Raw genomic sequence first — 22,851 nt, 5'->3', positions numbered from 1 at the left:
TAGGACGGAATGTCTCTAGGCGGGCGCCTAGCGCACATCCTCATTTAAATGAAATAAATCTTGTTACGAGTAATTTTCGTCTGGCTGACGGGGCCGGGCGACAGCAAAGAGACGAGATGGAAAAGGGCCTTTTAAGCCGCTGCCCAACCGATGCGAGACAAATGAATTCCGTTTCGCCCGCCGAAAGGACCCCTCCGTTCGCGACAATGGAACGTATCGTTGCATACTTTGCAGCGAAACTCACCGATCAAGACGTCCATTGTACGCGGACTCGCTCACAAAACGACCATCCCGGCGGTGTTTTCAGCAACTCGGAACTCGATTAAGGCCCGCGGGCGCTACCTGGCGGCCGGGGGGCCAATTAGGCGGCAAGTTTGAATTCGCTTTCGCCGCTATTCAATGCTCGCATGGAACGGGCTTGGCCGATCGAAGTCGGTACATACCTTGCGCGTTAATCTCGTCAACCTGTCTAATTATTATGGCGGATTGTTCGAGGGGATCCTGGACACGTGACAAGCAGTGTCTTCCATCTAAGAAGTTTAGTCGTTTAATTCCTAACGAGGTGTCTCGAAATGTCCACAAATTCCGCTGCGGTTATTAGAGTTATCGCGGAACGTAATCTCGGCGTAGTCGAGGAATTTGTGACGGGGCACAATCGGACCGACACCTCGTGAGTCATTGCGCTTAACGAGCGAGGGGGGAGGTCGGGAAAAATGTTACCTTGGATGATGCGTTAACTTGGAGACGTTTTAAGATAGGGACGGATTTCAGTAACCAATGCATTGGATTCTTCTGGTGATAAGGCGACAAGCAGATGGTGGAAACAATTGGGTGGGAGGGGTGAGTTTGTGGGGTGTCCAATTAAAAGAATTTCTGCGGCCCGTGACGACCATCGCGGTGATCGACGCCCGCAACTTATCTGCTCGAGAGGATCGGTATTCGCGTGGCTCACCTGAGTCGATAAACGAAGCGTTTTCGTTATCGGGCAACGGATATTCCTGTTAGCCCTAATAGGGTTCGATAGAGCAGATAAAGTAAGCGGCTTAACGGTCTGGTTGTAAAAACGCGAGAGCCGTCGCGAGGCAGGCTGAAGAGTCTTCGCTCGCGAGCCTAATTCGCGGCTTTGCTAGTTTGGCGATAAAGCTCCTGCGAGCTGCCCAAAATAATAGCGAAGATGTGGGATACTCAACTTGGAAATTAATAGAATTATGAAGCTCGGGGAATAGACAGCTCTTCTTTTTGATACCTGACTAGGTATGAATGAACGAATGTATAAAACGATTTATAGAGAATTGGTAGGAGAATAGTAGAGAGTTGCCGATATCGTACTAGTCACCTAAATCATATCTCATCAATTTCTTACTAATTAATGAAGATAAGCGACATGTAATGGTAAACATTAAAATGCACTAGAAACTAAAAAATAATTATTTTCTTGTACTACGATTTTAGTGGTGAGAATATCACTTTAAATAATTCACTTTAAATAAAATCGTGGGGCACGACATTTCGCAGCGGCTTTTTGTCGTTTTCGTAAAGTTTGGATTTGTGGTTATGGGTTATATTAATAAATATACAAATCCAAACGACTTGAAACCAGCCACTCGCGTTCTTTACAAAAATGACAAACAAATGACTGCGAAATATCGTGCCCCACGATTTTATTTATCAATAGATGGCTGGGTAATTTTTCACCCCCTCGGGGTTAATTTTTTTTTAAAATATTTCATTGTCATCCAAGCTACGCGCGCCTGCAAAGCTTCAGGACGATTGGATATTTGGAAGTGGGTTAAATTTGAGTTGTCACGTACAAATTTGGACCATACAAACAAACATACAAGAAACAGAGGATCGAAGCTAAATAAAATCGTTTAAAAATATCAAGTACCTAAATACGAAATTTGAAACAGAAACAAAACGTTTCGGAGCTTACTCCCTATTTTGTGCGTGCTATGAACATTTAAAAGAATCAGGAATGATTGTTTCAATTTTTAACAGTTTATTGTATCTGATAATAATTAAACAATGCAGTTTTATCCTGCATTTTTGTATTTTTCTAAAAGCTGGTTTATCGTAGAATATTTTACATTTTGTGCACGTATTACATTTATTAAAAAGTTTAAATCGATATTTATAAATATATTGATCATGTTGCCTAAATTGTACGATTGACAACTCATATGCTGTATAGGTTTATGAACAATTTTTATAATTAGGTATTATATGTTGAATGTTTCTTTATTTATTCTTAATATATGTACATATATAAACGATTCCCTTTCTCACCCATATTTTTATTATTATTTTCATTCGAAAATTTACTATTGTCGACAGTGGTAGGATGTTGGAAACCAATAGGTACGATTTAGGTAGCCGGCCTCCTAAATCATACCTTTTACAGTACATCACAAAAAATTAATTTGTTCTGGACAAAAGGTTAACTTGAAATCTAATAGTAGGTGCCTAAAACATGAAGCTACAATATCCAACATTAACACTATTCCTACCGACACCAAATGACCGGTATTTAGCACAACTTATATTTTTTAATATAGAATGAAGATAATAGCCAATTTGACAGTATAAAAATATAGTTTCTTTAATTCAAAAGTATATCATATACATACATACGTATATTTGAAGAAAAATCGTGAAGTTTAAAGGCGATTCAATTACGTTGTATATAGAAAATTCCAATCAAAATTTTAAAAACGGTCATTTGACTGGTCGTGATAGAAAAAACGAAATATAACCCAAAATCCACACCTTAAATGGTACGATATCGTCAACCCTCCCGAATCTACCAAGAACCAACTACTTTCGAAAATCGAGTGGACTTTGTTTTCACTCGACAAGGTTCTGTTCATGCGGCAAGTTTGTTTGCCGATTAACACTCCCATCGACCTATCTACTCAATGAAACGATACGTCTGCTTCGAGGAAGTAATTCCTCTACGTCAGTTAAAACAGAAAAGCAGCTCGATCTTCGAGGGTTCGAGTCACCCTTCAAAATCCAAGCAGCGGGGAGAAACACCCTCCACAGTATTCCGCACAATTCCAAAGTTTCACAATTTTCATTAAAATTCCCCCGCAAGAAATCGTTCCTATCGAACCAAGCTCCTGCGCAACACGAGTCAAAGAATGGTTACAGCGCGACCTTAGAGAGAGTATTAAAGGCAAACAAAATCCGACCCGGCCCGCGAGCCAACTCCCATTCAGAGCGTCCTTCGGCTGACGAAACTTCTTACGATCCGGAGTAAACACCCAACAAACGTACCGAATCTATTGAAACGGAGCGGGGATATTTTTTAGGGCGGCTCGTAAACGCGTCCCTTCGCAAGCTTTTTAAAAAGTGTGGTGGTGGGGGGGGGGGGGAGGGGTGTCTCGTTGAACCCTCGGCGTCTCGAGTTCCTCCCGTCTTTCAAGCTGACAAAGCGAATCGATCACGCCACTGTTTTCGCCCCGCGACTACACCCCCTGTGTCCCGGCGGAGGCCTACTTTTCCCCGGAATATTCCGAAACTTTTCACTCGCAGAGCTCCTTGTTTCGCGATCTTTCCCGAAGGGAGGAAGGGTTCTGCGCGCGAGCACCTCTCCCGAGGAAAAAGGCGGCCCGGTTTTCGGGGCTCGGTTCTAGTAAGGAGTGCCGCGAGGCTTTTCCGCCGGCGGAGCAGCAGCCCCCGGAGGCCCTCTAGGAGGAGTCGCGCGGCGCGGGCGATCGTTGCGATTCCGCCCGAAGGTTTTAGGAGCCGGAAACTTCGCGGGGATTCCCCCGCTCGCGTACCTTTCGACAGTCAAATCCCACGTCACTCTGCGTAATTGGATATTACAACGCGGAAAAGCGGGATCTACCCACTCGGTGGATTCAAAGATTGAAAATGCCCCGGATTGGATTGCGGAGGAGACAGTCGCGCGGCGGTCTTCGCCGGCTCCGAGAGCAAGTTTCAATTATGCGCCGAGATAGACCGTAATTATCGGAACGAGTTTAAACTTCGCCTGGATCCAGTCGCAAGAAACGCTGAATTTTCAATTTCCATCGATTAGCGAGCGTGTAGTTGAGTTGCGTAGAACCAACGGGGGGGGAGAAAAAAAGGGAGGCAGGGACGTGCAGACAGTGGGCTGGAGATCACGGCAGCCGGCAATTTGTTTTCCGACTTATTGATTGGACTTCACCTTCACGCTAGAAAGTTAACATGCCGTAACGACGGGACTACACGAGGCGAAATTAAACGTCAACGATACTCCCTCCCTGCCCCAAGGAATTACCCAGATCACGGCATAATTACAGACAGTTTGCCGAGCTAGCTGGCTTAACTTTATAACCCAGCAAGCGGCATGCAGCTCGACAAAACGCCGCTTCCACTTCGTGGGCTGCACCGAATCGATGCGAGTGGTTGCGCCGCTACTCTGGCCAATAACGCCCTTAAAGATTCCCTAATATCCGTGCCGCGATAAGGATGCGTCAAAAGTGTAATCGAGCCATTCCGAAACGCTACGTTTATGCTGCTCGCGGCGTTGCTCCACTTAAAACAGAGCAAGAAACACTCCAGACACTCAACCCCTGCCTCGCGTTTACAGCACTTAAAATCGCCAGACGCTTTCGAATTCTGGCCGATAACAGAAACAGAAGCGCCAGACGCTGCACCGGCAAGGTGCGCTTCAAAAGAGCCGCCGAATCCGTTAATAGGCGGGGTTATCGTGGCGACTTCCGTTTTACTTATCGGTTACAATAGGGTCAGGACCTCACAAGGAACACTATTCAATTGATGATGGAATCGGGCAGATTTCTTTATATTTATTACTAGTATTTATTTAGTACTTGTCACAAAGGTCACAAAAATGTAAATTAAAGATGCTCCCAACAGCTGGTCTGACCTTGAAAAATCAACAAAGGTGGAACAGGGGAAGAAAGAAAAATGAGGGAAAGAGAATTCGACAAATCTGTCTGTTCCAATTTAAATATCTCTATTATAGTAAATTAATGATAATTCATTAATGATAATAATAAGAAATATAATAATAATTAGAAAAATAATTAGATAATAATTAGAAAAAAATTAATGATAATAGATGATAATGTTAATGATGTCAGGACATGTTTAGACTTAGACTGTCTCGTTGATCAAAGTATGAAAGAAACAGTGTTCGGCTCGTTGCAGTCATTGTGAAATTTATTATTGCTTCAATCACTTTTTTAAACCTTCTTGTCGACAAGATTCTCATAAATGTAATGGTTAATATTGCCCACTGTTGTGATTTCATTAGTATTATCATTTATTATCATTGATTTCTTCTAATTACTATCTATCTTTAATCTATTATCATTCATTTACTATAACGTATTTTCATGTAATAGAGATAATTAAATTTCAACACACGGATTCGTCATTCTCTTTCCCTTCATTTTTCTTCTTTCCCCGGTTTCACCTTTGTCGATTTTTCAAAGTCAGACCAGCTTTTGGCAGCATCTTTAGTTTACATTTTTGTGACCCTTGTGACATATACTTTCGATCTATATAAAAAAATCTGCGCCATTCCACCATCAATTGAATAGTGTTCCTTGACAGGGGAGTTTAACAGAGTGGTGTGGCGATTGTAGTGTTTATTTGCTTGCAATAAACTCGGCTACCTACTGTACTTTAAATCACCATTATTTATTAAATTATGAATTAGGAACCGTGCAAGGTGAATGTCCCATTTTCTGCTCATGTCCCCACTTCTGCTCATTTCGTATTTTTCTTATTATTATACGCGCTACGTTTGTACTGTAGTTGCAACAAAATAATTCCAAATTATTTAAACACTTGCGCGAGTCTTCATGAGCAGAAATACGGACATTTGGAGCATTATATATTTAATTAGAAATTACTAATAGTTAAACATCTTGAAATATCTTTCTTAAATAGTTTCTGAATTGGTTGATTCATTATTAAAGAATTAATCAATCACTCTGCAAATTTTGATCACAAACCAATTTTTTACACCTTCTTTAAGACGAGTTACCTCTAAAATGAGCAGAAATTGGGACATTCGCCTTATAAACTGAAAATGCCACTTGTTTTTAATAATACTGCTGTGTCGACAAATTATTATTTCAAAGAAGCGTAACGTTGCTTAATAACTCTGTTAACGCTGTTTGAAAACTCTGGGTATGATTAATACGCCACGTGGAACGAGGAGCGAGCGCGTTTCTGAATTTTGATAATCGAAGGAAACCGCGAAAATGTGAGTCACGTGTCAGCGCGGGTCGGCTCTCTTTTTTTTCCCCCCAGCCCCTTTCTGGTCGATTTCAGACAGCTGCTTGAACTGTTAAAGGTCTTCGCGTTGTTTCGTGGTGGTAAATGCGGTGAAAGAGAGGCTCGTGAATGAGGAGGTCGATACTTTGCGAGAAACCCGCAAAGTATTCCGTCGGCGCGCTTCGAAGTGTCGCTTTCTTCGATCGGATAGTTCGAGGGCATGGAACTTTGTGCAGGTGAAATTTTTCTGTCCAACCCAGACGGTTTTTCGTTGCTTTTACAGGCGCTTTGGAGGAATCGCCTTTCGAGCATCGAGGCTCGTTACTCCAATTTCATAGATACAGAAAGTTTTGGAGTGTTGGACTTATTGCTCGATATTTGTTCGAATAAATGAACGTTTGCAGAGAAGCGAGAGACGTGTGACAGGATTCCGAATTAGTCAATAGCGTGTCTGCTTCTTCAGTAATTTAAAAAAAAAATTCTTAAGAATTAAAATATATTTCTGGTACGCCTTCTTTGGCTTTGGAGAAACTATAACGAATAATCGTAGTTGAATTATACTGAAATTCACCTTGCAAAGAGGATAAAGCAGTCGCTAAAATTTTTATACCTAACTATTCGTGGAAATGGTAATAAAACATTTGTTGGAATGTAGAGTGATTTGGTTAAATAGATGCACAGATTAAAATACAAAGTAAATAATATCGGAAAGAGTAGCCAAATAATGAAGATTGACTGACAGATTTCTTAAAAAGATTCTTCTCGATCCGGCCACTATCTGATTACTTACTAAAACTCTAAATAGCTGGAATTTATTTGCGAAAATTTTGCCCACAAATTATTGATGTACAAGTAATGATCTCCATTGTCACATAATTAACATTCATATTTAGATGTACATAAATAACTTAACATCAGAATTACCACGAATTTCTATTATGTCACTCGCATTTTAAGCTTTCCTTCCAACAGCTACTGCTATTATCACTTTTATTTCAAATAAGTATTTACCCAGTTGACCGCTTCGGAGCAACGAACTCGCGAAATTTCAAACACCAACTGATTCCCGCGGCTCCGATTGTCTCTCTCTCCCTCTCATTCCACAAACTTCCGCCAAATAGCCACTAACCAGAATTTGCACCACCCCCCGAAACTATTCCTCCCGAAATTTCCCACGGAACTGTTAAAAACTAATGCACCCCTAAAACCCACCCTCAATGACATATCACTCCCCGGGCCAAAATCTCTAACACTATGAACTCAAACGCCGTGCGCATTTCTGCAAACACTACCCCTGATTTCCTCCATAAATCTCTCGGAGCTACCAGTCGATTCGCATCCGCATCCGAGAAACTCGGAAAAATGCACAAACAAGCATTATTCACCGTGGAAATAACGAATGGTATTCCCAGGGTCACGCGACGCGACTGGTCTTCCTCCCCCGGTTACGAATCGCAAGGTTAGAGAATTATTTTCGGTCTACCCCGATCGTCCGAATTTCCCATGGAAACGCGGCTGGCGCGCGCCGCTGCGATAAACAGTAGGGCAGAGAGAAAAAGGACTCACCGGTGTGTACCGGCCAACGATGCTCCGCGCCGCGCGAACTGTTTCTGAGAGGAACGCCAAGGTGCGAGGGAGGAGAGGATCCGCCGGGCAGAAATCCACAGCAGCCGTTTCGGAGATGTCACCGTCCACGATCACACTTTTTCAAACGCGGTTGTCGCCGCGCGTCACTTTCGATAGTCGCCCGTGCCTCGGACGTGGCGGCGAGTGAACCGGCAACGAATGCTTACTCGAACCGCGAACTTCGGAGGTAACGTGGAACTTTGATACTGTACGCGAGTAACCCGACGTGTAGTTGTCGCGCGACAATCGAATCCGTGTGCTCGACGACGCAGTGCGTCCGTGCGTACGACCGTTCAGCTCGGAGTCTCGCGCTCAACTGGTCTCCGCTCGTTCGCGCGGATTTCACGTCGGCCAATCGGCGGCGAGACTGCGCGGCGCGGCGCGGCTGCCTCGTGCGTATCGTACCTTAGGTTTAACCCCCCCCCCCCCTATATCCACCCCTCTGCATCCCCTCGCTGGCATTAGGTCCCGCGGAAATATGACTCGTTATTACTTTATGAATCTGTTCATTAGATGCTGATAGAATCTGATGATAATGGACGAGTTCGATGTTTACCCTTGTTTTTATATTTTACCCGGCATTCGCGAGGGAGGGGCTGGCTTCACAGTCACTTGCCACCTTTTGCTTTCTGCTGTTTTATTTTTTATTTTATTGTTATTCGTTCTTAGTGGTCGGTGTTGTGGGAAAATGCACGCGAAAGTGCTGTTGGGGTGCAAATGGGGCAGTTGCCCCCCATGGCGTTTGAGAAAAGATCGCTTGTTTTTAAAAACTGAATTTTATTAAGTTTATGCTACAAAAGTGAATATGTATTTCTAAATTTTGGATGTAAATTTTAATTAAATTGGCACTGCAAAATGAGTTTTGCAAAGCAAGCGGACTACTCGTTTTTTCATTACTGTATTTTTCTTCGCGGTCAGCTCAATGTTACCCCCTTCTGGAAAAAAAGTCTGCGGACGCTCTTGTTTCTTACTCAAACACGTCGCAACTACCCAAAGAATCTTTCTGAAATTTTGTGCACATGTAGTTTAGGGCCAGGAATATATTTAGGATACTTTTTATTCCGATTTCTTTTTTAACTAATCTGGACCAAATTTTGCATAATTACTCTCTGGAACTTTGCGGAAAATTTAGGCTACATAGCAATCTGGACCCTTCCCCTTGCTTCACTCCCTTGACACTACGTGACAATTAAAGTTTTACCCGGACAACGCCGGGTAGTTTAAGCTAGTAGTGTAATAAATAGTGTAATAAATTAGGGGTTAAGGAAAGCCTGCAGTATGAACATTTTTAATAAGCATAGTTGTTATAAACGAAATTTAATTATAAGCATAGTTGGGGCACGAATTGAACAAGAATTGATTTCAATTATAACGTGAACGCGAAGGTAATGTATGCCTTGCTAAGAATATAGTATCGAAGACAAATATTATTAGTTGTTTTTCAATATCTATTCGTTGTAAATTTAGTTTTTTGTGCGTGATGAAGTTTTGTAACGATGCTTTATTTGAAAGAATACATCACCTTCTGCTCCTTTTGTGGATCGTGCTTCTATTTAGCACTGATTGCCTTACGTTCTGATGATTAATTTGTGCCATTTTCTTCATTGTATTCTTCTGGTTAAACGCAGGGGTTGTTTTATAGTATTAGGTCGGTGGAAAAGTTCGTTCACTCACTGTTAGGTGTACAGAAATGGCTTCTTTACTACACCTGCTTGTACTTTTACTAAAAAAAAAGAGTGGGAAAAAAACTGGTAATATATTTTTAATTTTAATAACAATTTTAGTCCAATAAAGCGAACGAATCTTTGACCGACCTAATATAATAAACTTGGGTTGTTAAATGCAAGGGTTTCGAAGATGTATGGGTTTCTACTGTACCTATTGAAATTTGTCCGCTACCATTACAATTATTAAATCTAGGATTAATTGATGAACAGAGTAATTTGTATTTTAGTTTCTAACAATTTATATACTTGCTGCTTTCGACGAAAAATTACAAATAACTGACAGGTACGTAAAAATCACGTGGTCACAAAAATACGGATATTTTCGATTATTTATCATATTCTCACAGTAACAAAAGAATATATTCCTTCAACATCGTTACTTCATCATAAACCTCCGCACTATCATAGCCCAACTATGATTATTTATCAATCCGACACGATAAACTTCCGAGAAGAGTTCCATGCACAAACAGTGCAGCCTTTCATTAAAGCATAATTTGTTTGCTGCACTGAGACGTTGAAAATTCGATTACAGATAATTCAAGAACCTACCACGAAGCACATAACACGGAGCAGAATTATGAAATACTTTGCGGAACAACCACCCCTTCCCTTTTCCCAGCTCAAACAACCCGATGAAGATCACGTCTAAAAATTATGATCAGCTTCGAAGGTAGAGGCACGAAAAGATGTTATTACAGCCTAATAAATTTCCTTATCTACGTTCCATCGAAAAGTTCTACAAGGGTAGCGACGTGCATTCAATTTTCCCTTCTCTCAACTTCCTAACATGAACAGTTCGACGAACCTAATCGCGCAAACGTTGCACTCACTTCCGTGCAAGTTTCCGCGAGGCGTTATTCTTGCCGCTCGCCCGAAAGTTGCTGCGTTCGAGCTTCCGCGCTACTTTCCAGAAATCATCCGGCAACTTTGAAAATTTCCCTAAAGAAGCGACGTGGGTTCGTCGGCCGATCGTCTAAGCACCCTAAGCGTTCGAAAGCAAACAGTGTCACCTCAGCCGCAAAATTCTGCACTCGAATTCCGACGTCTCGATCTCTTTTTTTAAACAACAGACTTCATCCCCATCACGTGACAAGTTTCTTTCGATTTTCACCGTTACCTTTATAGTCCAGTGAAATTAGAATCTCTCTTCGGAGTAAATCCCAGCAAGCTAAATTTTAGTTTTAACCAATATGTCAAAATGAGCTAAACATTTTACAGAGGGTTGCAAAAAATAAACGGTTTTTCGCGAATACCTTGTTATCTATACGATCTACGACAAAAATAGTTATTATGAAATTTGTAGCTTAGGAAATTCTCTACAAAAAAGGGTCTGTGACTTTTTTTCGTAGGAGTAACCATTTTCACGTATGTCGGGTTACCAAGTTTCAACCCCCATACTTTTCACGAGGGAAGACCCCGAACCCGGAAATTCCAAAAATTATGAAACTTCGTGAGTGTGTAGGGGATGTATTAGTACCGCAGAGAAATTCACAAGAGTCGCTCGATTAACAGAAACTCCCTTCCAAGCATTAAAGAGGGTTTTAAAAGAATTTATTACAAAATATGCGTGACATTGTATTCCCCCCAGTGCACGTGCCACGAAAACATCCACCACTATATATCTACGCTGACTCACTTTAATATCCAAATGGACGCGTGTCGAAAGGTACATTGAGCAGAAAAATTGAATATCTGGGGATCCAGATAGAGGCGTCTCAACATCCAGTAGAAGACTCGGTTGATAGACCCGTCAATGCCGCCTTAAACTTTGCTCACGCTTCCTTAGACACCAGCAAAGACACTTAACTTCGCGAAGAACGTCGATTAAGAGCCTCCTTCTTATTCCCACAAGTACTGTGCGCCTTAAAAGTTCGCAACCCTTCCCTCGGAGCACCCTGTGCGAGCCGTCCCTCGCCCCGCTGCGCGGCAACTTCCGATCGACCTGGCAAAATGAATTGCGTGCCTGGCGAGTAATGAGAAAGTACAGGTGTCCATAAATATTCGGTGAGCCGATAGCTAAATGCGTGTAACACGACCGCTCTCCGATATATATATATATGCGCGCAGGCCTCGCGTTAAATCTCCTCGAATCCTTCCAAGCAGAAACGGTACAACGCGTTACACAACTTTTACGCAACTTCCTGCAGACATAACAGGATACGGGGCCGAAAAACACGGGCGACCGAAAGAAAGTTCCCTTCGTATCGACTCGAGTTCGTTTATTACGACCCGCAGCCGCATATACTTACCATCTTCCGCCTCCCCCGTTCACCCCCCCCCTTCTATCCTGCATGGCAATTCCACAGGGGGTTCCACATAATGCTTTTTTCAGCCCGCCCGCCCTCGGTACACCGGGACGGCGCGTAGTATCCAGTCGCCCCGAGTGACGCGAATTTCTTCCCCGAAACGACTTTCCGTTCGCGTACACGAATCCAGCGGGCACCCCCGAGGCGCGCCCCCGTGAATTACCCGAGTGCCTTCGGTAATTCCGCCGGGAATCGTTTTGCATAATGTTAAGAAAATACTCGTTAAAGGCAGCGCTGAATGGCCCCGACCAAAGGGGGTGTTGTTGCCTCTATTACCGGGTGTTGCGACAGACCCGACGATCATCGCGAGGCGCGAGAGTTTGCCGGGGCTCTAGCCGCCCCCGGACCCGTCACTTCCTTAATTTTCAGATGTTCAGTGAATAAAATTACTCTTCGAATGATTCGCGGGAGATGTAGGATAACAGATAGGTATCGCTGAAGGGTCTTCGCACTGGAGGGTGGGTTTTATTAGAATTAAGGAAGTAGAAACACTTATCTACACGGTGTAAATCAGTGTTTCCCAACCCTTTTTGAATCGCGATCACTTTTTATAATATTCAAATAACCTTCGACCCCGTGTATGATAAGGTAAGTTTAAGAGGTTATGCTTACCTCGCTAGCAGCATTTCTGGTTGGCCCACAGTATCCCCAAGTTGGGAATTAGTTGGCCATCAAAATGTCAAGAATAAATGCTAGTCGGGCTGTAAGGTCTGAAAACACAAGTTTTTTGGGGATTTTTTTTTTAAACTTGGGGAACTTTTTAAATAAACGGTTGTATATTCGGAAATATATTTTTTTAAAGTTCCTGTAGTTTTTTGCAATGCGATATCTAAATAAATAATGGAATTATAGGCGATTTTCCTGCTGCGTTTTTTTATTTAAGCATTATTTCTGGTTCATCAGAAATAAAAAATTCGACTAAATTTAGTTAGTATATTAGATTATCTAGTCCTTAATCGTGGTGTTTTCATTTCCATTGCGTAGTTTATATTTTACCTATTTAAAATGATGAAAAATGAGAGCGATTCTGTGGCGAAAATCGATACTTTTGCTATGAGAAGCCGCCATTTTGTAGCAAATTAATTTTTCGAGATAACAAACGATTAAGGATTGTATGATCTAATATACTGACTAAACTCCCGCGATTTTTCTATTTCAGATGAACCTGGTCAAAATTAAAATAGCCACCGCAAACTACTGAAAAAAAATCTCTGACGGGAGATCGCTGATAATTCTTTTAATTATTTATATTTTCCATCGCAAAAATTACTACAACTAGTTTAACATGTACACTTTCGAATACATAAAAGTTTGATTAAAACAGCCTTCAAGCTTTTCCCCAAAAAATTCCCGAATATACATGTTTTTTCAGACCTCACAGGTAGTCATAACCCTTTAATCAGTTAAAGAAAACACATTAAAATTAGGTATTTAAGAATAAAATCCTAACTTAAAAATATTAAAAAAAGACCCCCAAAAACGTGGCAACCCCTCAGAAAACACTTCGCGACCCCCCGGTTGAGAATCACTGAGTAAATTATTCGGTGGAGTTCTTTGTTTCCCATGGGGTTGGAATTTCTCTGGTTTATCGATGACTGCTGATGAACGAGTACGAAAGATAAGGGTATGACGTTCTTGACACAGTTTATTATTATTGCTCGTTACGCCGATGACCGACCGTCCCAGGTATGCGGCTTATCTGAGCGTATCAGACGCTATTGCAAAAACGCTGTTGCGAGGAAGCTGATAAATCAATAATGTTTCTAACATATGCCGTGTAAACCACCCGGCTATTGCGAAGTTCCTACGTGTAACTGGGTGTAAAAAGCACGATATGGGAGCTGATTAAGCGGATAGGATCTTATCGGAGCGGAGTGACGCGTTTCCAGGACACGCAACAAAAGGTAGATCAACATCTGATGCGTACGTGTGTGCGATTTCCTATTAGCTGTGTATGAAAAGCTACTCGAAATAACTGGATTTGTTACGCGCACAAACAACTCTAGCGGTCAGTAACTCAGAAAGTTGACGACTGACGGCTAGCTGAGAGCTTTGAGAGGGTTTCGCGCGAGAAATCGCTTGAGAAAATATTCTACTGGAATTAGACGATTTAGCAACAATCGCGTCAACATTTCACAGGACACAGATTTCCCGACGATGAAAGGGGTTGACAGGGTAGTAACTTGATTTCGTTGGAAACACTCGCCGTGATCATTTTCAGCATCTCGGTAAGTTTTACTTCCACGTAATAACTAGGGAAGCTGGTCAAAAAATATTCCGCATCAAAAGTTCCATCAAGTTACAGAGTAGCACCTCTTTGGACCCAACAACTAATTTTTCTCGCTGCGCGTGATTTTCGTTTTCGAGGCTTCTCTTTGAAGTCTTTTGAACTGCGAAACAAGCTGTGCATGATAAAAAGTCTCCCCCCGATTTTCCCGTTGCAACCAACTTCTAATAAATATTTAAACCAAGTCTCAACTTCTGGTGCTCTCGCGCACCCTATTAAAGGAACCAAAATGATCCTCGGAGATTTTTGCGATATCTATCGAACAGCCAGAATCTACTTGTCTAAATACATTAAAAATATTCTCAGACCCCTTTCAGCCCTACGCGAACATAGCCCTCCTCAAGAAGTGCGCAAGTCTCTCTGAACCACAACAAATTCGCTGCGCAATTGCTGCTGGAATTCAACAGGCGACTTGAATGGAAATTATACACCGTAAATATTTGCCATTTCCTGGAACAATGAAGCCAGGTTTTGTCATTTAAACGTTGCAAATTAATTGCACCGATGGCAGAGATTCCTGGAGGAATCAAGTTGCGGGCACTGGGGTGGCGGCGTGTAAACAGAAGACTGTCGCTGAGGGAGGTTGAACGGAGCAGAGGCGCCCTTGAAATTTCCCCGCGCGGTTTGTCGATAGTGACATTAAGCCCTCGTTAAACAGGGGTGCACCGCGCCGCGCCGTAAAAGTATTTCGAATTCGCCCGCGCGGGATTTAAGCTCCGGCTCGCAACGGTTGCAACAACGGCGGCTCAGTTTTGCATAGGAACGAGCCTCCGGGCGGCTCCTTTTCTCGCTCGCCGCGGAAAGTCTTGCAATTTCCGATGGAACCCTTCCAGCGGTCGTTCCTATTTGACTTCTCCTTCAAAGGGTTAAACGCGATCCGCTCTCGTTAACGTTACGGCGTCCCGAGTGCAGCCCCCTTTGATCGCGGATTCGCACTCGTATGCAATTAAAACCGTATCATAGACTCGCGTCAGCGTTAACTACTCCCCGACGGGGTCGGCCGACTATATTTTGGGTAAATTATGAAATGAGCACGACCGGGCCTCGATTAATCCCGTTTGCTCGGGACGGGCGGGTTGTCGAGTTTGCGTTCTTCGCGGTCTCCAGCAACGTGCAAAATCGATCGCAACCTTCGCGTAATTAGGTGTCCTGGCGTGGCAAAGTCCTGGCAATAAATTATGCGGGGCAAGGTGGCTGGAAGAGGGGATCGATTTTTCGTCAATCAGTCATTAAGGATTGAAGCATTCCCAAGTATTATAAGCTCCAGCTGCCAAACATTAGAAGCCTATATTCAAGAATAATATTAAGAGACAAGCAGTAGGTATTGTAAGGAATTGGATTTAAGAAGATGAAAGGTAAATTTGTCAAAAAACTAAACCTGGAAAACTCTCGCTGGTGGCAGTGTACCTAACTCCTACATGAATCACCATTTGGTAGAACACGAACGATAGGAAGCAAGTCCGAGCGTTAATCTCGAACCAAAGGTTCTACGAGGCTTTCACATAATTATCAGTATCTCAGTACCTCAGTCGTAGAACAAAGAATCTGGTGCACCAGCAGTATGCTCGGAAGCTAACGAACTCGTCGATAGACCCACCAACCTTTGCATCACCCTGGCGTTGAGGACACTGCACGAGGAGAGCCGAACCGGGCAGCGCGCAGCGCGAGACTGATTTTTTTTTCTGTATCAAGCGGCAGGATCTAACCCGGTCGTCTCTTCCTGTCGCGAGCGCCATTTTATTGGCACCATGGAACGTGTTTGTGACACGTTTCACGGAACCCACGTCGCGCACATGCAAAAGGGAGACTTTGAAGCGCCCCGCGCGGCTGCCCCGGCGCATAATAACACCCACGGCGGCGTTCCACAGACAATGCGTAATTACCGGGAATGTCGATCGATAACGGTAGCCAGCTATGTAAACTGACCAATGATGACTGTTGACCGATAACAATCGTTCCGAAACGTGCAATCTAAAACGACTTTAAAAGCAGCGGGACACTGGTTATTTACGGGCGATGCGGCAACCCGGCTTCCTCCTCTCCCACCACCACCACCACCCCCCTCCCCGGCGCGCGGCTCACTTTATTCGTTTTATTTCTTTTTTTGTTCACATTTAGCGTATCGTGTCATGCGATTTTGAGCCGTGTAATTGCGCACGCAACGTATACATAATGTTGGGCGGTAAAAAGGGATTCCAGCCGCGAGACGAGAGAAATGAACGGTCGTTTTGGCAAATTTATTGCTGTTTAACCTCGGCTTCGCCCTCCCCGCCGTGCATTATAAAAAGGGGATACGTGTGAAACGCGATTTGCTTATTGCACCTGTTTCTGGCAGGATTTTTAGCAGGCGGCGGGCTCGGTTCAACGTATTCGAGACCGTGGGCCTGCTAGGCTCCTCGGGAACAAAAGGGGGTGGCGCGTGCTATCGAGCAGAGTTATTATCCCCGTTCGCGGGGCACCGTGGATCGGGAACCGGATTTTAATCCCGGGCGACAGTGACGAGACGCTGACACGAAGATCCGCACGAACAATTCGTATTCCACACCCTTCGCGACGATTCAAAGGGCTTTTCGAATTAGCATAACCGCCGCTGCGGATGGCACGAGCGGCGTAAGTGAACGAACACCGGGCATTACGGGCGTAAAAGTTTGCCGATGCGATAACGCTCTCGGGAGCTCGATACAGGGCGATGCTTCAGACTCTGCGGACTCGTTGGGGGGCGAATCGAGTGGATGTGTTGCGTGAATTTTCCTAGTTATGGGAAATTAAAGAGGGCGCTCGATGCGGAATGTATTAAGGTGGGTATCCACTTGTTAGGTGCCCTCGTCTCGTATCGAGGTTGAGTATCAAAATTTGATACAAAGATATGCAACAGCATCAGTGATGATACCGGGAAATAATTACACACCGTTGATCACTGGATGACACGCAATGGCGATACGATACGACGATACGTAGGTTAGGTTAGGTTTATTTTTTTTTTCTTTGGTTTACATTTCTCGCATTTAAGTTCCTAAAGATGACATTTTAAGAAACTTCTTATATTGCCCATCGAGGATACGTATTCCGTAACAAGTGGATACCCCCCTTTAGGTTCGCATCTGTTATTTCGGGTAAGATATTCAGTTATTAATGTATCCCGCCAAGCTGCCACTCCAAACGGAAGTAGCACGCGCGATTCGGGTGGGAATAGAATACTTAAAACTTCATCACACGATAAATTTTAGGTTAGGTCAGACATTAAGGGGGTATCCCACCCAAAAGTCAATTATTCGATTTTTTGCAAGCATTTCAGTGCAAAATTTTATGTAAAAAATTAAAGTCGTACGCTAGGTTGTACAGAATATATTCCTCTTTATGTATCTTTGTTGTATTTCCTTCTCAGATGATCCAGTCATTCCCGGGAGTGTAGGCCAGTTTTGTTTGCAGTGCTCCGGGAAGCCATTTTGGTCGCCGCCATTTTGTACAATTTTCCATAAAAAAATTTTTTTTATATCGAATTAAAGATTGCTTTAACACTATGTAAAAAATCCAAGCCCAATAGTTTTATTTAGACGAACAAAAAAATCACAAACTTTTTAGTGGCTTCTGGGTGGGGTCCCCCCTTAATATTCCACACTCATATTCGGCTGAAACTCGTAGCACCGAAAATAAGGCTTGTATTAACACTTTCTACCTGTTTTCTGATCCAGATTTACCCCGTCGAGTATTGACGAGCAACAACGAATCACCCTGCAGTATTTGTTCCTTCTTTTTCTATAGAAGAGGCTCGTTGTTCTCAGAACACTTGCGTCGTCAAAGTGGCGGAAAATCCGATCGATCAGGGGTAAAATCATTTGGAGCGTGCTCTTTTGCTCCCGCTTTTTTAAACAGTTGCAAAAAAACATGCAAAAAAAAAGGGAGGGGTTAGAATTCTTCTACCGGATGGAAGCTTTGCCGGGCGCCCGCCGGTTGACCGCAATCTGCGGCTCGCAGCCTCAAACGATTAATAATCAGCCGAGGAGCAATTATAGCGTGACGATGATTCTGTAACAGGAAGTTGTGACGTCCCTTTTTTCCTATGCAGAATCGAAGCTTCTGCTCCGCTCCTCTGCATAAACCTATCACAGGCACGAGATACGTTTATCGATTAGCGAACACCCAACTGAGAAGCCCTCATCATTCCCATATCGTTATTCTTCCCTAATCCATTTCACCGGAGACCACCCCTCTATACACCCTCGAAACGAAGAACATGAAAAAAGAACATGCTCACTGCGTGGTGGCAGTATCCCACCACAATCTAGTACCAATATACCGTCATGTACCCACTTCGTTCTATGTAGTGAAAAATATTCTCCACCAGAAGAGCAGTGCTCAAGGAGCACAGAAATACCAGGCGACATTGAGCAGGCAGTAGCTCCAGGTACACACCGAAGCATCCATTTTGACGCAGTGCAACTCTCCCAAAGGGACGGGCACCCAGTCCCATCAGACATGCACCCCAGAGACGACAAATCGGCGGACGCGTCCATCCGGGCGCGCGACAAACAATAACCGCCGGGTCCGTGGATCCGCCGACAAAACCGTCCGTCCAGCCGGTAAGTCCCGCATAAAAACCGTGCAAATGCCCCATCCGCGAGCAATTACCATTAATACGAGGGCGGCGCGGGAGAGGAGATCGTCCAGTCGCGATCACAGATGGTGCCAGAACGAGGCTTAAGCCCCGGCCCGCTTGCCGTGGCACGCACCGCCGCTACCGGCACCCCCTGCCCGATCGTAATTTCGACTTAACGCCGATTTATATCGCGTCGCGAGCCATTCTGCTAGCGCCACCGTCCTTTTTTTTCCAGCGAGTAATAGTGCCGAAGGTGCGCCGGTCACGTTCGTTACATCAATGCCTTCGCCATTTTTCAAGACCTGCCCACCACCCCCCGGAACCCCGGTCCTTTTCTTCGTGTTCCTCGAATCGTCAAAGGTCTTCGAGCGGGTCCGTGACAAGTATCAACGGCGCGGGATCGGGCTCTCGAGGCAGCGCTCTTTTTGTGCGCCGTCGACCGGTCTGGCAGCTCTCCCCCTGAAGGGCGATCCTCTTCCACCTTGGCCCCCCTGCGCGCGAAATAAGGTCACGACGAGTGTCACAGGAAGCGGGCCCCCTCTCCGGGAGCCCGAACCACTCGGCGAAGGTCAGAGTCCTGAGATGGTGTCGCGTCTTGTTCCGCGGATGACGGGTTGGAAGGTGTTGGCAGATGTTTGATCGCGTTTGCGTCGCATCGCGCACATGAAACGTTTGCGCGTTTGTAGCAAGTGAGCTGCTCCGCGCGTCCATGGGTAAGAAGCGTAGAGTTTGATGATGTTTGGGCAGGTTTGAGCAGTAGAAGTGTGGCGCTTTTACTGTTGGGAGCCAATCGATGGAAGCGTTCGATGAACGGGATGTTGCGACACGGAGCCTCGATTACCGCAACTCTGCTTCTTCATCGCTGAACAGGTTCCGAACGAAGGCACGAATCAACCGAAAACTTGAGCGTGAAAGTAACTCGACCTCTGCTGCCTAGGTAGTCCCCGTTATCCCAATGCTGGTGTCCAAATCGAGTTCTCGCTCTAGCGTACTTCTGCCGACAAGTTTCGCTCAAAGGGAATTGCTAATTCCACAATGAGACCGTAGGAAGCCCACGGAGAACGAACGAGTACCCACGAGACGGGGTTCAAACAATGGCATTTCTTCGAAAAAAAAAAGAATAAGATACACCGCTCCTCGCTCGTTTCAAAGACTCGGCTGTTTTTCAGCACTCAGCACTTAATCGTTCCCTCGAATATGTAACAGCCACCGCGAATAATAATGATATCCACCGTTGTGCGTGGGTCCTCCTGGTTTGATCTTCGCGGAGCACGGTAATTGGACCAGAGAAAGGTACATTAATGCGCATTAAATGACGGAGGGAGCTGCGAGTCGCATTACTTACGCCGCGGCAAGTAAACAGCAAGAAAGTCCTTTGATCGTGTGTGCAAAACGCCTTCACCGTCACGGCGACAAGTGTCGCGAGGAGTGCGCGAAATTAAATCGTCCCCACCTCCCCCTGAGCCTGATGCTTTGAACCGAGCGGGGACTGCAAACCGTCTGTTCTACACGGAGGGGTGGGGGCTGATGCGCGACAATGTGACGGGCGGGTCCAGGTTTTTCTCTTTTTCACCAATTCAATTGATATCCCCCTCCTGGTTTCGCGCTGCGCCGCTTTAATGCAAATCGTCGCCAGAACCGACGTGCCGGGGCGTTTAGCTGCATGCTGTGAAAACACGCGCGTGAAGCGACGCTTTGAACCTATTGGACGGAGGACGCGATGCCTCTCATTCGAGTACGAGCGCATAATATAAACGAAGAGGCTTTCACCATTTTTTATTTCCGGCTGTATCCGCGTCGACGAGTGGAGTTCCGCTTTCAATGGGCTGGGACTTATCGAGGGCTGTCGTCGAATTCGCGGCTCAGAAAAGTGATCTCCGCCGCGAGCGTCGTTCGGGCATATTTCATGATCCTCTTAGAATTAATAGCAGGAATCGCGGAAACCGTTTACGGTCCAACGGTGCACCGCGATTTGATTTAGTTTCGGTAATAGGTTTACGTTATGTGTCTGTCGTTTTGGTGTCTCCACGGTTTGATATTTGTGGGCGACGATTAGCTACACTTGTTGGGCTGACCAAACTGTAGTCGTTAGACATCCTAGTTGGGTGTTATTTTGAAGAGAGGACGAAGGTAGAACACTCGTCGAATAAATAGACTCTTTCATGGAGACAGGGGATTCGTTCTTTGTGTGTGGAATGGTCGAGGGAAACACATCGACTTTTTGCAATAAACTTAAGTGGTATTGCTGCTGAATAACAAAACAGACGCGTCTAACTGTTTTTCTGTATATTTGCAGGGATTTTCTTTAGAATTGATTAGTTATTAACAGTTGTTCAATATTCGTGTCTTTGATATATACTCTGATATTTTATCAATTTTCGATTATTTATAATCGTGTGTGAGACTTCAGTTTTTTTAGCAACATTAAATAGTAAAACTTTTATCTAATTTGCTAACGGTTTTATTTTTTTTTTAGGGGGGAAATGACATTAACATTTACTAAAGAGAGTCAGAGTAGGTAATTAATTATGTACACAATAATTAAAAGGTGTGTAAATAATGAAAGGTCTATACATTAATATACAAGTGTAAAAATACAAACATTATGTTTAAAAATCATTAATTTGTTAATTTCCCACGATAGTTCAATGAGCGGTAGGAGGTGCTTTGCAAGAACATGCAATTTTGTTTATTTCATTGTTTATTTACAATCTGATGTCCTGGGCCTCTTCTTGGGACTTTAGAAATCATTATGCAACCATTTTCAACCAGAAGATTGTTTATTTATTGCTTAAAAAAGCCTTCAAGAAGTTCGAATCAGGAACACACAGATGCTAACGGCGCGTAGCGGCGAAATGAGTGAACTAAATTGGCGTTAAAACACGCTCAGTGCCAATTTCAAACCAAAAAATGTACAAATACTGTATCTTGGCTTTGGCGTGTTCTAACGCCCCTTATGTCTGGATGCAAAGTGTCAAATGAATGCTTATACCTAATTAATTAAGTAAGCCACCGACACAACATTTACAATTAACAGCGACACGAGGTACAAATTAATTTTGCAAAAGCTTTAATTTATAATTTAGCAACGAGAGTTCCAGTCACCGCTAATGAAATAACCCCGGTTATACATTTATAGATTTGCAATCTGAAGTCGTGAGCCGCTTTCTACAGTCGTACTCGAGTATCTAATACCCATAGTTATAAATGAAGCCGCTTATTTAACGATAAAATTATAATATTTAACATTACAGAATAATATGAATATTAATAATGACATCGCACACAATTGATATTATCACAACTAATTAATCATAAATTAGTACTAAATATGTATTACCAGCATACCACGTTCTATCGTGCAAACCCCAAAACCCCATAATTTAATTACAGAGAATTGACAAGCCACAGAGAACGCAGTTGAAGTCAGAAAGGAAACGAGTTTCCGAAGCAAGTTGGGGTCCAAGAACAAGATTCCTCGGCGATCAACGGATGAACAATGACTTCCGGCGTGCTCTCGCCTCTACAAAAGGGAACTCGATGGAGTCAGCGCAGAACAGAAGGCTAGGGTACATCGATAAGGAAAACGGAGCTACGGGTGCGTCGGGACAAGTTCAAGCGTAACTCATTTATGAAGTTTGTGTGGAGCTCTTGGCCGGCGAGTGCATTAAAAAGTCCCCACGCAGGTGGGTCTGAATCTAATCAGAAACTCCGTTTCGGCGATCTGATAAGAAGTTTTATCACGGGCAAAGTGGCCGACGCAGGTATTGGACAGCCTCGAGCACAGATAACTGCAACTGGAAGCTCGTTAAGGACTCGCTTAAATCCTGCTTACAGGAAACCAGTGGCTGCTCCCAGTGCATTCTGGACGCTGGATGCGGATGAGCTACCACGATAGCTGCTTTACGAGCAGTCAAAATTAAAATAAAAAATATTCTTCGGTTTATATATACTTATAATTTTTCTAAACATGTGTGTTTTTTTAAACTTGTCTTTACGAATTTGAAGGTGGATGTTCGGTGCACCAGTGCTCGAAATAATTGGTGAGTTTGTAAATGCTATCACCATCAG

General features: G+C 43.9%; 2 protein-coding genes across 3 annotated transcripts in view; one reads left to right on the top strand and one right to left on the bottom strand.

The window, feature by feature from the left end:
* Sli (slit guidance ligand) overlaps positions 1 to 8,164 on the bottom strand; it is a 473,757-nt gene extending 465,593 nt beyond the window's left edge. The window contains exon 1 of the mRNA XM_076825314.1: positions 7,801 to 8,164. The gene's annotated coding sequence lies outside the window, so the exon portion shown is untranslated. The remainder of the gene's footprint in view (positions 1 to 7,800) is intronic.
* The window catches only part of LOC143375821 (vanin-like protein 1), a 208,133-nt gene that overhangs the window by 101,046 nt on the left and 84,236 nt on the right, over positions 1 to 22,851 (top strand). The window lies entirely within an intron of this gene.

This window comes from Andrena cerasifolii, chromosome 13 (genome assembly GCF_050908995.1).
Source record: "Andrena cerasifolii isolate SP2316 chromosome 13, iyAndCera1_principal, whole genome shotgun sequence".
Lineage (NCBI taxonomy): Eukaryota > Metazoa > Arthropoda > Insecta > Hymenoptera > Andrenidae > Andrena > Andrena cerasifolii.
The sequence above is the reverse complement of the archived record's forward strand: the minus strand, read 5'-3'. Positions and strand labels throughout refer to the sequence as shown.